The sequence below is a fragment of the Callithrix jacchus genome, chromosome 2 (genome assembly GCF_049354715.1).
Source record: "Callithrix jacchus isolate 240 chromosome 2, calJac240_pri, whole genome shotgun sequence".
Classification (NCBI taxonomy): domain Eukaryota; kingdom Metazoa; phylum Chordata; class Mammalia; order Primates; family Cebidae; genus Callithrix; species Callithrix jacchus.
In genome coordinates, this window is record NC_133503.1 from 7,745,773 (window position 1) to 7,761,004 (window position 15,232).

At 44.4% G+C, this 15,232-nt stretch overlaps 1 protein-coding gene across 10 annotated transcripts in view; it reads left to right on the forward strand.

The window, feature by feature from the left end:
* The window catches only part of LOC108588901 (uncharacterized), a 903,226-nt gene that overhangs the window by 335,825 nt on the left and 552,169 nt on the right, over positions 1-15,232 (forward strand). The gene's annotated exons all lie outside the window — the stretch shown is intronic.

Consider the following 15,232-nt stretch of genomic DNA (forward strand, 5'->3'; position numbering starts at 1 on the left):
TTGTTCCTGAAAGAAACGACTTTGATGTTACACAAAGCTGGGTATCAGGTCCTTCTTGCCGGCTTTGTGCCTCTGAATAGGTTACTTAATCTCTCACCTTCTGTCTCCCTGTCAGTAAAATGGGTTAAGAATAGCATCTACTTCAAAGGACTTTTGTGATGCAAAATAAGAAAATGCATGCGAAACAGTTAGCAATCCACGTCCAGTTCTGTCATGAATACTGGTACTTTCACTCTCATCACCGGAGTCACCATCAGTGTCATTGTCGTCATCATCATTGGCATCATCATGGTCATCGTTGTCATAATTATCCTCATCATTTTCATTGTCATCATCAGTGTCATTGTTGTCACCATCATTGTCATTCTTGTCATCATTATTGCCATCATCATTACCATTATTATCGTCATTGTCATTGTCGTTATTGTCAGTTATCGTTGTCATTGTCATTACCATCAGTTATTGTCCTCATCGTCATTATCATCATTGTCATTGTCATCGCTGTCATCACTATCATTGTCATTCTTGTCATTATTGCCGTCATCATTGCCATTATCATTGTCATTGTCGTTATTGTCAGTTATCGTTGTCATTGTCATTACCATCAGTTATTGTCCTCATCGTCATTATCATCATTATTGTCATTGTCATCACTGTCATCACTATCATCATTGTCATTATTGTCAATATCATCTTTGCTATTGTCATTGTCATCATTATGTCATTGTCATTATCGTCATTGTCCTCATTATTGTCATTTTTGTCATTATCACAGTTGTCACTGTTGTCATTGTCATCCCCATCATTATTGTCATCGGTATGATCATCAGCATCATCTTTGTCACTGCTGTCATCAATCATTGGCATCATAATTATTGTCATTGTCACGATCATCACTGTCATCTTTTTCATTATCATCATTGTCATCACTGTCATCATCATCATCATCGCTATCGTCCTGTTTTGTCGTCATTATTATCACTTTTGTCATCATCATTGTCATAATCATCTTTGTCATTATCATTATTGTCGGCATCTTCATCATTGTCATCGCCTCTGTCATGATCGTCATCGTCGTCACCGTTATCACTTTCATCGTTGCCACATCAGCACTTTCCTTACCCTGTCATCGTTGCCATCGTCATCATCACTTTTGTCATCATTGTCATCATCATGGTCATCATCTTTGTCATTGCTGTCATGATCATTATTACTGTTGTCATCAGGTGGAGGTTGCTGGGCTTAGGCACCAGGTTCGGTGGCCAGAAGCTGACAGGAATTCAGCAGGAGTCACCCCGGGTAGAATTCAGGATTGGTGCTGACAGCTGCCTCTGACAACAGAAACGATTTCTTCAGCCTCCCCAAGCCCCAGTGAGTTTTCTGTCTTGTACTCAGTGCTCTTTCTGCCCATGCAGAATTGGTAGTGTAGACTAAGTATTTTCCTGGGGCAGCTTGAAGACAGCACTCTCCCCAGGTTGTAGTTGCTGTGGAAACAGATGCCCCTTGGGGACGAGGACACTGTTGGCAGAGACTTCGCTTGTCAGCTCCAAATCCTTTCTCGGCAAAATCATTCTCCACTTGTTTCTGTGCTCGTTAGTCCCAAGTAATGTTGCCAAAGGGCCTCTGCTGCATGGCCCTCCCCATCCCCACGACCATCTCTGCCTTGCAGCTGTTGGAAGGAGCATGCCTTCTGGCTTGTACTCGTGTCTTTGCAGTTGGTGCTTGTGGGCTGAGGTAGAACAAATGCTGACTCTCTGAGACTGATTTCTTCATCTTGCCTCATGTTACCTTGAGGCTCCTTGAAAACACTTCCTTATGGTTAAGGACTCCTTATACAAGCAGTGCCCACTCTAATTGGAAAAAAAGCCAGCATCTTCAAGGCTTGAACACTTGAAGGAAAATCTCACAAAAAGGAGTAATAGCTCACCACGTAGCTCTGTCCCCCAAGGTTCATCTTCCTTTGGGTTGAGGGGTCCTGGTTGGATTCCTGTTACTGTTACTGTCCTTCCTCCATGAGGGAGTTGCGTCTCTTAATAAGTAAGCACACATATGTGTGTGGACACAAACAACTTTCTCTTGTTCTCCTTAGCATGATGAGAGAGGCTGAAATGTTAGAAGTAAATAAAGAATATTATTTGACCTGACCAAATATTAAGGAAGAGCAAAAGAGAAGCAATGAAAAGTAGCAGAGGCATAAAGACAGGCAAGAACTCTGGGCAGATGGAAACACTCCTATCCCCAAGTTATGATCCAGCTGTGTAAGCTTCTTCCGTGGCCTCCACCTCCCAGAAATAACCTTCCTTCCTCTGCAACCTCCCCCTCAATGACCCTTTTTTAAGCAAGAGTCTCTATGTTACCCAGGCTGGAGTACAATGATGCAATCACAGCTCACTGCAGCTTGACCTCCTGAGTTCAAGTGATCCTCCTACCTCAGCCTCCAGAATAGCTGAGACTGAGATTACAGGCATGTGCCACCATAACTGGCTAAATTTTTTTATTTTTTAAAGAGACAGAATCTTGCTGTATTGTCTAGGCTGATCTCAAACTCCTGGCCTCAAACAGTCACCTCCATTGGCCTTCCAAGGCACTAGGATTACAGGACTGAACCACCCACCTGCAAACCCATTTTGATTCCATCACCAGGGAGCTGGTTCCCTGGCCACCACTTAAAGCAAATGCTGGCTGGGTGCGGTGGCTCATGCCTGTAATCCCAGCACTTTGGGAGGCCGAGGCAGGCAGATCAAGGGGTCAGGAGTTGAGACCATCCTGAACAATATGGAAACCCTGTCTACTAAAAATATAAAAATTAACTGGACATGGTAGTGTGTGCCTGTAATCCTGGCTACTCGGGAGGCTGAGGCAGGGGAATTGCTTGAACCTAGGAGGTGGAGGTTGTAGTGAGCCGAGATTACACCACTGCACTCCAGCCTGGACAACACAGTGAACTCCATCTCAAAAAAAAAATTAGAATATAGCAGGACTTGGAGAAAATAGTATGTATAAGCCATTCTGGACCCAGTCATCCTTCTCCCTCTTAAATATTTCTATAGAAGACTTACCTCTTCATGGTTAGTCAAGATGAAGGAAGAGAAATTTGACCTTCAAAAGCGTCCTCACCTTATGTAGTCTTTTCTGCTTTGAAAGAAGCCAGACTTCTCTCTCCTTCCCTTGTTCCTCTCTTCCTTTTATCCTTCTTTGATGCTATGTAGCTATACAATAAATTTTGAGTTCCAACTATGTGCAAAGTGCATTGGTATAGAGGGTCTGTTTGAAAAGGTCTGTCGGCCAGGCACAGTGGCTCACACCTGTAATCCCAGCACTTTGGGAGGCCAGGTCGAGTGGATCACTTGAGGTCAGGAGTTTGAGACCAGGCTGGCCAACAGGGTGAAACCCTGTCTCTACCAAAAATATAAAAAATTTAGCTGGGCATGGTGGCACACGCCTGTAATCCCAGTTACTCGGGAGGCTGAAGCAGGAGAATGGCTTGAACCCAGGAGAAGGAGGTTGCAGTGAGCTGAGAGTGCACTACTGCACTCCAACCTGGGCGACAGAGCAAGGCTCTTTTATGATTTATTTTATTACTTAAATAAATAAATTAATAATAATAAAAGGAAGTAAAGATCTGTTATATGTCAATCCAAAAATAATTTTTTTGTTGTTTCTAAAATACTTCAGCTTAATACTATACATTGGAAATGATTGAAGATAACGACTCTTTTATTCTCCCTTTCTGGAATACACTATTTCTGCAACTCTGTGCATGCATGTGTTCCTGGTCTTTGTATATCCATGTGTTTGTACAGAGTAGACACAGTGGCCAGGAAATGTGTGCAGGTGTGAGTCTGTGTCCGAAGCGTGCACAGGTGTGGGTCTGTGTCCGAAGCGTGCACCGGTGTGGGTCTGTGTCCGAAGTGTGGGTCTATGTCTGAAGCATGCACAGGTGTGGGCCTGTGTCCGAAGCGTACACAGGTGTGGGTCTGTGTATGAAGTGTGGGTCTGTGTCCGAAGCATGCGCAGGTGTGGGTCTGTGTCCAAAGTGTGGGTCTGTGTCTGAAGTGTGGGTCTGTGTCTGAGGCGTGCGCAGGTGTGGGTCTGTGTCCGAAGTGTGAGTCTGTGTCGAAGGCGTGCGCAGGTGTGGGTCTGTGTCCGAAGTGTGGGTCTGTGTCTGTGGCATGCGCAGGTGTGGGTCTGTGTCCAAAGTGTGGGTCTGTGTCTGAAGTGTGGGTCTGTGTCCGAGGCGTGCGCAGGTGTGGGTCTGTGTCCAAAGCATGCGCAGGTGTGGGTCCGTGTCCGAAGTGTGGGTCTGTGTCCGAGGCATGCACAGGTGTGGGTTTGTGTCCGAGGTGTGCGCAGGTGTGGGTCTGTGTCTGAAATCCGGCTCAACCTACAGCCTTTGACTCATGTTAGTTTCATGTTTATTGGCCTAAATACTCTTTGGAGATAGACGTTCCTCTCTCTCTGCCAGCCCTTGGCAGCCCCTGCAACCCATTGACCCTCACCTCTACAACATACCCTGTGGTGTGGCCTCCCACGGCAAGTTACACAAGTCCTGGGGCCCTGGAGAGGATAAAGCACGGCTGCCATGATGACTCAGATTCCACCATGACAGGCTGTGCACTGCGGGGGGGGGGGCCCTTCTCCGCCAGGTGACAGGAGGGAGGTGGCAGATGGCAACCCTGCTTCTCTGCTAAACCTTCCCCCTCTGCAGACCCTGCTTCCACTGTCTTCTTATCTCCTCTCACTGTTCTGGGCCCTCTGTTCATATTAACACGAAGCTCTCTGCCAGCTTTGCCTTCTGAGCAGGAGGGGCCTTCAATTAAGCAGCCACCCACAAACTGCTGTCCTGCTCTGTCTGTTCCCCGAGCAGCCCCCTCGCCTCCCCACGTCCTCCTCTTGACTGCTTGTTCAGGCTGCATGTGTCTCAGGCATCTACGACAGGCGCTGTCTGGGTGCCAGGAGCAGGCATCCCCAGAGGAGACGGAGAATCGTTTGTTTTTATGAAGTGCCTCTCTCGCGAGGATCTCTAAGTACCTTTCAGACAATTAAATGTTATCATTGTAAATGGGGAAACTGAGGAATATGGAAATTAAGCAAATCCCTTGGAGACATGTGGCTGATCGCTGTTGAGAATAACCCAGCCTGCCTGCCTCTCTCATTTGCATTCCTTCCAAAGGCATGCAACTTACCACCCCAAGATGTGAGGCGGATATGCAATTATGAAGCTCATTTTATTTATTTTCATTTTTAAATTTAGTTTCAAGGGTTCGTGTGCATGTTTGTTTTATAGGTAAATTGTGTACACATACAGGGATTTGGTTTACAGATTAGTCTTGTTACCAGGTAATAAGCATAGTACCTGATAGGTAGTGTTTTGGTCTTCAGCCTCCTCCCATCTTCCACCCTCAAGCAAGTCCTGGTGTCTTATTGTTCGCTTCTTTGTATTCTTGTGTGCTTAGTGTTTAGCTCCCACTTGCAAGTGAGGACAGAAAGTATTTGGTATTCTGTTTCTGCATTAGTTCACTTAGGATAATGGCCCCCAACTCAATCCACATTGCTGCAGAGGACAGGATCTCATTCTTTTTTATGGCTGCATAGTATTCCATGGTATATACATACCACATTTTCTTCTTCTTGGAATTTCTCATTTCTTTACTGTCCTTATTTCACCAACTCATCATGCCCTTCCCAGGGGCCTGCATTTATTAAGCCCCAAAGGTCTACTCTGATCCATTCAAGTTGGGAGCTGGGCTGGAGGGAGGCTCGTGGAAGCCAGGCTGTTTCCCCCATGGAATTTACTTCTACCTGTGACCTTCAGCCATCCATCCTCATACAACGAAAGATGACATAGATGTAACCTCTGTCCCCATGAGCTCACAGCAAAATGAGTGCTTATGCTGTTACTACCTGTGTTTATATATCAGCTGAGTCTGAGAGAAGGAGGTCTCATTTCTTTCTCTTTTAAACCAAAACATTTAATGGCTACTTCCACCCACAGGCAAGATGCGAGCTGAAAAGACAACAAAGTTTCTAGAATTATAAAGAGTATTTCTGCTTATGGAAAGTATCTCATTTGGAGCATGTTTGATCCATTATAATAATAATAGATATTTTTCCCCTAATGAAATCTACATAATAATAAGCATTAAAAATAGCTAATGTTTATAAATATTAAGTAAGCACTAAGTTCTAGGCTTTGTTTAATTAATTCATTTATTTTTGAGATAGAGCCTTGCTCTGTCATCTGGGCTGGAGTGGAATGGCACGATCTCAGCTCACTGCAACCTCCATCTCCCAGGTACAAGTGATTCTCCTGCCTCAGTGCCCCAAGTAGCTGGGATTACAGGCATGCACCACCACACTCAGCTGATTTTTGTATTTTTATAGAGATGGGGTATCACCATGTTGGTCAGGCTAGTCTCAAACTCCTGACCTCAAATGATCTGCCCACTCCGGTCTCCCAAAATGCTGGGATTACTGGTGTGAGCCACCATGCCCCACCCTAGACTTTGTTCTAAATGCTGTGTATACATTAATCTCATTTCCTCCTCATACCAATTTTTAGAGGTAGAAACTATTCTTATCCCCATTTGCAGATGAAAGAAACCAAGGTACAGAAATGTTGTGGAATTTTCCCAGTGTCTGCTAAGCACCACACACTCTAAACGTCTTAGAATCATAGATCCTTTCTGCAAATCTGAGACGGAGTTATCTTTGAAAAATGAGAGGTTCAGGAGATTAAATCCATCATAGATCCTTTTTGCAAATCTGAGAAGGACTTACCTTTCTGTGAAAAATGGGAGGTTTAGGAGATTAAATCCATTGCTTAGGTACACAGCCTGTGAGGCAAGAACACGAGTGGGGCCAGGGAAGGCCATGTCAACAGTTATTGTGTTAGACTCCATTGATTTCACCTCTGGGTGCAGCTCCTTGAAGATCTGCAGTGAATTCTACAGTCTAGGCACAGTCCCTCGCTGTGGGAAGTGAAAAGTGCAGCACATAGTACACTCTGTGTCCTTGTACCTTAACCAAGCTCTCTGTGCTGGACGTGCCCACAGGCATGTCCCAGCTCTCCATTGCTTTGACCTGTTTAAACAAGTTTTCAGTTTTTAGCCAGTGGGGTTTTTTTTTTTTTTGAGACGGAGTTTTGCTCTTGTTACCCAGGCTGGAGTACAATGGTGCGATCTCGGCTCACCGCAACCTCCGCCTCCTGGGTTCAGGCAATTCTCCTGCCTCAGCCTCCTTAGTAGCTGGGATTACAGGCACGCGCCACCATGCCCAGCTAATTTTTTGTATGTTTAATAGAGACGGGGTTTCACAATGTTGACCAGGATGGTCTCGATCTCTTGAACTCGTGATCCACCCGCCTCGGCCTCCCAAAGTGCGGGTTTTAGTTTAGATTGTGAGGTCTGGCCCCAGCCAACAGTGATCAGACACAGCAGTAAGGACGACCCCAAATGCATAAGGGGTAAATATGTCTGTTTTCCTTTGTTCATTGTACTCCCCTAGCAAGATGGCTGGTGAGGGTGCCCTTCCTGCAGTCCAGGAAGTAAAAATCGTGTGGCTAAAAGATCCTTTGTCTCAGTGCTGATTTTTCTTTGTAGCACCAAGCTTCTGTTTCTAACACTTGTACAACGCTGGGCCACAGTGGACGTTCCATTAAACCCACACTCATTCTTTTTATTGAGCTAACGAATGGATTCTAGATTCAATATTGATACTAAATTCTGTGGTCCACACGCCTGGGAGTCATCGCATGGGTAATTCAGTGGAATGAATAATTATTCAATCACGTATGCTTTGCTTTAAAAATGCATTCATGAATTTATATCTGAATATGGATTTGCTATTTCTGGGATTCATATAGCTTCTTAGAAAGGGAGGGTACGGTGTGACGGCATGACTCAGGAGACGTTGGCAGGAACCCTGTCGACCCCTGCTCAGTCTCCTGCTGTTTCCAGCTTTCCCTGGAGGTAAACGCATCATTTGTATGTGTAGGTTATGGACTCACTTGCCATCAGAGTGGTTCTTGGTTTGAGAATAGTCTTTGTTTGACTCACTCACCAGGGAGACCTGCAAAATGATTTGTCCCCTTTCGCCTTCCTCCCTCCCTCCCTTTCTCCCTTCCTTCCCTCCTTCCTTCCTTCCTTCCTTCCTTCCTTCCTTCCTTCCTTCCTTCCTTCCTTCCTTCCTTCCTTCCTTCCTTCCCTCCTTCCCTCCCTCCCTTCTTTTTTCCTTCCTTCCTTTCTCTTTTCTTCTCTCTTTCTCTTCCCCTTCCCTTTCTCCCTCTCCCGCTTCCTTCCTCTGTCACTTCCTCCCTCCCTCCCTCCCTCCCTCCTTCCTTCCTTCCTCCCTCCCTTCTCTCCTTCCTTCCCCCTCCTTCCTCCCCTCCTACCTTCCTCCCTCCCTGTCTCCCTTCCCTTCCTTCCTTCCCTGCTTCCTTCTTTCCTCTCTCCCTCCCTTACTTCTTTCGTTTTGCTTTCTTTTGTCTTTCTTCCCCTCCTTTCTTTTTTTAAAAATTTCTCCCTTTTTTCCTTCTTCATTTTCCTTTCTTCGTTTTTCCTTCTCTTCTTTGTGATTGAATTTATTAACCTGTCAGTATTTTAAAACTAAGAGATTTTTGTTTGGATTTCTGGTTTCTTCTGAAAAATTTTATCTGGCCACACAGGCCACTGTTTGCACTTGTCAAAGTTAGCTAGAGCTAATTAATGGTGGGCCTGTTGCCCCAGCATGCTCTCCATCCTCATCATTCTGAACAGTCTCCCTGACACCGTGTCGGGGTGTCAGCTGCCACCAGTCTTCCTGCCTATGCAATTCTGTTTCTGACTCCCAGCCAGCCCCACCGTTCCTGTGAGTGTCCAGCATCTGAGTGTGTGAGCCCTGTCTGGGGTGATGTGAGCCACCCAGAGTGAGTGGGGAGGCACACGGAATGTCATGCCTGCCGACCCCCATTGGCCTTTTTCTGTATCCTCTCTCTGATGGGGCATCAGTGAATGCAGCATGAGATACAATGGCTGCCTTGAATGTCAAGCTTGTAGAATTTTCAGGCTTCTCTTGAGTATCCCAGAAAGAGAGAGACAATTATTTGTAAAATTTTTACTTTGTTTATTTATTTTTGAGATGGAGTCTCACTCTGTCGCCCAGGCTGGAGTGCAGTGGCGAGATCTTCACTCACTGCAACCTCCACCTCCTGGGTTCAAGCGATTCTTCTGCCTCGCTGGGATTACAGGCACACATCACCATGCCCAGCTAATTTTTTTATGTCTTTAGAAGAGACGGGGTTTCACCATTTTGGCTGGGCTGGTCTCAAACTTCCGACCTCAAGTGAGCCACTGGCCTTGGCCTCCCAAAGTGCTGGGATTACAGGTGTGAGCCACCACTCCCAGCCAAGAGAAACAATTATTAATCTTGAAAATTAGCTGGCGCCGGGAGTGGCAGCTCACGCCTATAATCCCAGCACTTTGGGAGGCCAAGGCGGGCAGATAATTTGAGGTCAGAAGTTCAAGACCAATCTGACCAACATGGTGAAACCCTGTCTCTACTAAAAATGAAAAAAAAAAAAAAAAGAAAAATTAGGTAGGCATGGTGGTGCATGCCTGGAGTCCCAGCTACTTGGGAGGCTGAGGCAGGAGAATTGCTTGAACCCAAGAGGTGGAGGTTGCAGTGAGCCAATGCATGTAACATGAGATAAAATGGCTTTCTCAAGTGTCAAGCTAATAGAATTTTCCAGCTTCTCTCAAGTATCCCAGAAAGAAAGAGACAATTATTAATCTTGAAAACTACTGGGCTGGGTGTGATGTCTAATGCCTGTAATCACAGCACTTTGGGAGGCTGAAGTGGGTGGATCATTTGAGGTCAGGAGTTCGAGACCAGCCTGACCAACATGGCGAAACCCCATCTCTAATAAATACACAAAAAGTTAGCCAGGCATGGTGGTGCATGCCATTAGCCCAGGCAATTCAGGAGGCTGAGGCAGGACAATTGCTTGCACTCAGGAGCAGTGAGCCAAGATCGTCCCACTGGGCGACAGAGTGAGACTCCATCTGAAAAAAAATAAAAAATTCAAAAAAGGAAAGAAAAGAAAATTAACTACTAAAGAATTCCAACCCTTTTATTTCAGCGTTTTCAATTATAAAGCCATCCTTTCTATTAAAGCACTTAGTGGTGGTTAGTCTTCATTCCAAATAGTTTATTTTAGCCTAAGCAGAGCTTTTAAAAAATTTCTTTAATGTGCTTGCTACCGGGCTTACCCCTTTCCATGAGTCATAAAAGCAATCATCGGTATTTTTTCGAGAAGAAGAAAATTCTATGCTTCGTTCTATACTGATGGTGCGTACCCAGAATTGTGGTTAACCATGCCTAAGCATTTAAGGGATAAGACTGCTGAAAACTTGAGGGCATTCTTTGTCTTGCAGAACTGGCAGCAGGCAGCAGAATCAATTGCAAGTCGTGTTGAGACATTGACACACATGTGGGAGTTGGTAGAGATTGGCTCTCTGCATGGTGGTTGTGAAGGGTTGAGTGAGTGTTCCCAGCTCTCATCCTAAGAAGAGAGGATTTCCTTTTCCTATGACTTACCAGTTCCTTGCACTAAAGTCAGCTGAGTAGACATCTCTGATCATCTTTGAACTTGACTGTGCCATTTGCCTTGATAATTGAAATAGAAGTGATGGTGTGCCAATTCCTAGCTGAGGGTTGAAGAAGTCAGCAAATTTCCACCAGCCCTATTAAGCTTCTTCTCTTTATAATGAGAAAAGTATGCCCCAGGTGGTTGTTGTCGCTTAAGATTGGATCTTAGAATAAAAACAGACCTGGATCCAACCTAGCTCAGCAGAACCCGACTAAGATTCTTCAGACTGCAGCCAAACTTCAACCCACAAGCCTGAAGTAAATATTTGTTTCTGTAAGGCACTGCAATTTGTTTGTTGCTTATGCAACATTATTGCATAAAAAACCTGGCTAATACAGCTAGTGAATGGGGAAAAAAGAGATTACTTATTCCAGTTTGCCAATTACTGAGCATTTTGACGAAGCACTAGAATATGTCACTATGATTTTACCTGTTTACCTTGCAAATGCACTTTTACTATGTTTTTTGTGATTTGTTTTGCAGTTTTCAGTATGGTTCTGTGATGATACACAGAAGTATTTTATTGTGCCTGTAATAGTCTATTTTCACGCTACTGATAAAGACATACCTGAGACAGGGCAATTTACAAAGGAAAGAGATTTATTGGATTTACAGCTTTCCATGGCTGGGAGGCCTCACAATCATGGTGGAAGGCAAGGAGGAGCAAGTCACATCTTACATGGATGGCAGCAGGCAGAGAGAGAGCTTGTACGGGGCAACTCCAGTTTTTAAAATCATCAGATCTCATGAGACCCATTCACTACCAGGAGAACAGCCTCCATAATTCAGTCATCTCCCACTGGGTCCCTCCCACAACACAGGGGGTTATGGGAGCTACAAGATAAGATTTGGGTGGGGACACAGAGCCAAACCATATCAGTACTGTTTCAGTAGATTGAAATTGACACTGTAGGGCAGGAAAAATATCTTTTCTTTCTATCCTTCTTGGTTTTTAGCTGTAACAAAAGATGGATTAATAAGAGAAAAGCATAAAGGTGTATTTAATATAAATATTACATATCACAAGGTCCTTCATAAGAAAATGAAGACCCAAGGAAACAATTACACCTAAGTGTTTTTACGCCAAGTTTAATGAAGAATAGTAAGTCATGGGAAAAAGTAAAATTCCAAAACGCGGTCTCAGCTCAGACCTCCAAGCCCAGACGTCTCAGAAAAGGAGTAGTGGTGGAGGCTCTTTTCTCCTCTGTTTATGCATAATTTAAACTTGCATTCTTTTTAGATTTAATGAGTACACATCCACAAATTCTTTGCTCTTTAAACTATAAAGAATTATGGCTACTTTAGACAAGAGTCCGTTGCCTCCATTAGAATGTCTCTATTGGGATGCATTTAGAAAAGAGTGGTTAAAATTGCAATAGAAAAAAATAACAGTGGGGTGGGTGAAACAAGATGAGCAGAAAGTTGGTGGTCACTAAGGTAACATGCTTCATGGGATTATCCTGTCTAGTTGGTTTGAACTTGTTTACAACTTACATACATTTGTAAAGTCTGCAGTCATATTCAGCAGGTAACCTCAGCGAGGCATGTGCCTTGTGTTTTTTCTTTGCTGTTTGTTTGTTTTGAAAACCAGAATTTGAATCTTAAAGATTCTTAACTCTGGAAATCTGATTTTTCCTTATCTCCAGGATTTGCTAATTTCACTATTTGCTTTTTGTTGTTGTTGTTGTTGCTGTTGAGATTCCTTTTGGTGTCCTTTCTTCAGAGACAGAATGATTCTTTTCTCCTGGTATAGAAAGGGCACCTGTCCCATGAGAGTCTGATGACCTGCTTCAGAGGAAGGCCAACAGGTTCTTCCCGCACCTGCAGTTTCTCTAATTCCTTCCGACTGAAAGATTTAATATTGCCAAAGTGGCATATTTTGGGGTAGTGTGTATCCTAGACCCTGCTGACACACACGTTCTATAAACAATGAAGATAGCTGCCTTGAGGGATTCATTGGATGGGAACTACAAGTTTCCCAGATCTTATGAAGAAAGAAGAGAAAGTGTGGGGTCCCTCCTCAAGAAAGAGTAGATGGCATAGGCATTTTGCAGTTTACGAAGCACTAGGAATAAATACCTTGTTTTTCTAACCAAAAAAACCTGGATGTTTTCATCTAGCAACCTTCATCAGCTTCAGTGTTTTCGTTTACCTAACTCCATCGGCTTCTGTTATCTTGATTCCATGGGCAGCCTGGAGAACAAGTCCCTTTGGCCCTCTTATGTGTTCATTTACTGCCATCTTGTCAGAGTCACAGATAAGTACCCTGCTCATTAGGCACTGACCCCTACTGAAGTAATCATCATAAACCACCATGAACTCTTCCCAGTTCAATTGATGTGTAAACTATTTAAGGACAAGATGAAATGAACAGGAAAGATTTTCTGGTTTAGTTTAATTGCTTCTCAGGTGGCCTCTCATTTACCAAGCTCTGCTACAAGTAAAAACCAGAACTACCCTCGTGAAACTAACATAGAAGACCCCAGTACTTGGGGGAATACCGCTTGATTCCTCAGATCCCAGGGAGTCTGCATTTCCAGATTAAAAGAAAGGTCGTCTCAGTCTATTTATGCTGGTAGAAGACCTTCTCTTCTCTGTTTATGCATAATTTAAACCTGCATTCTCTTTAGATTTAATGAGTAGAGTATGTTGTCCACGGATCCCTTGCTCTTTAAACTATAAAGAATTATGACTACTTTAAACAGGAGCTGGTTGCCTCCATTGGAATGTCTCCACTGGGATGCATTTTGAGGGTGTAAAGAAACGAGTGGTTAAAAATTGCAATGAAAATACAACAGGGTGGGTGAAACCAGACTGGTGGGGAGTAGATGGCCGCTGACTTAGTGCAGTGCCTAAGGGCACTACTTTGCTTTTGTGTGTTTGAAGTTTTTCACAATACATTTATTTTTTAAAGACTGCAATCATGTCAACTCAGGTTTGAACCCACATCTTGTTTTGGGACTTGCTCTGTGTCTCTAGCGAATTTTTCCCTTAAATGAAAGAATTGCTGCCAGGAGATCCCATTGCACGAAGCATACTGGAGTCTGCGTTCATTGTTTTTTCTAGCCATGTAAACAAATGGCTGCGGATTTCCGTGGTCTGACTCTCAGCTGTGCTTAGGTGGAATGCACTTGTCTTTTAGGCTTCTTTGCCATCCTTGTTTAATAGTCTTCTTTTCTTGCCTTGAGTGTCAATGGAATGCAACAGCGATGGTGCGCCCTGGGTGGATCTGATGAACACCAATAGCCATCTGTCCCTGTCTGCCCAAGCTCTGCCTTTACTGGGGTTCCTGGAGCCCAGAACCCAAATCCACAACCTGGCCTGGTTGTTAACCAGACCAGAATATGGCAGGAGGCTCCTTAGGAAGCTTGAACTCAATAACAGGAGTGGTCTTGCTGCCCTTGGTAGTGTGTGTGTGTGTGTGTGTGTGTGTGTGTGTGTGTGGTGTGTAACAGGGTTGGGGTGTCAGGAGACCTATGACACTCCATGCTCACCCAATCAAAGTTACTTCATAGTTCCCCACATTTACCCAGATCATGTAAACTGGCCATAATGTTGTGTTTAGTTGAGAATGAAGTTGTGATCTTATTTATTTGTTTACTGGAGACAGAGTCTCATTATGTTGTTGAGGCTGGAATCCAGTGGTACGATCTCAGTACCAGGAAGTCAGAAGGGTCTTGTTGCTTCTCCAAGTTAAAACGCAAAGCTCAGAAGACTCCTATACAGCTAACCAGCTTTCTGTTTTTGTTACCAAACCTACCGTGCCTGGGCATCTTAGTTCTCCAAGGGAAAGGGTGTTGTCTAAGCAGAAGGCACTGAAAGGGGTCTATGGAAGAGCTTCCTCCTTTTTTAAATTTTTTTATTTTTATTTTTTTTTTGAGACAGAGTTTCGCTCTTGTTACCCAGGCTGGAGTGCAATGGCGCAATCTCGGCTCACTGCAACCTCCGCCTCCTAGGTTCAGGCAATTCTCCTGCCTCAGCCTCCTGAGTATTTTTGTATTTTTATTAGAGACAGGGTTTCACCATGTTGACCAGGATGGTCTCCATCTCATGACCTCATGATCCACCCGCCTCGGCCTCCCAGAGTGCTGGGATTACAGGCTTGAGCCACCGCGCCCGGCTTTTTGTATTTTTTAGTAGAGACGGGGTTTCTCCATGTTGGCTGTCTTCAGGCTGATGACACATAGCTATGTAATGAATGGAGTTGGGATTGTAATTGAAGCTGCTTTTTCCGTTGTTATTATTATACTTGGTAGCCTTCAAAGATGCTATATGCAAAATGAGAGAAATGTGTAGAGGCTGGGAAGAGGTGGGAGGATTCATTACCTGGGGATAGTAAACACAGAACAAACAGGTCCTTTTCTTCCACACTGCCTGCTGAGAATATGCAGAACTGAGGATCGGGAGGAAAGAGGGGTACACAAAGATTGGAAAGCAGGCTGCCAAAGCCCTCGCTCTCCTATTTCCTGGAGTTGGAACAATTTCAGAAATTTTCAATGCTTTCCATTTCTTAAATCTTCCTGTTAAAGAGGAAGCTCTTCTGTCGGGTGTGGTGGCTCATGCCTGCAATTCCAGCACTTTGGGAGGCCGAGGTGGGTGGATCAC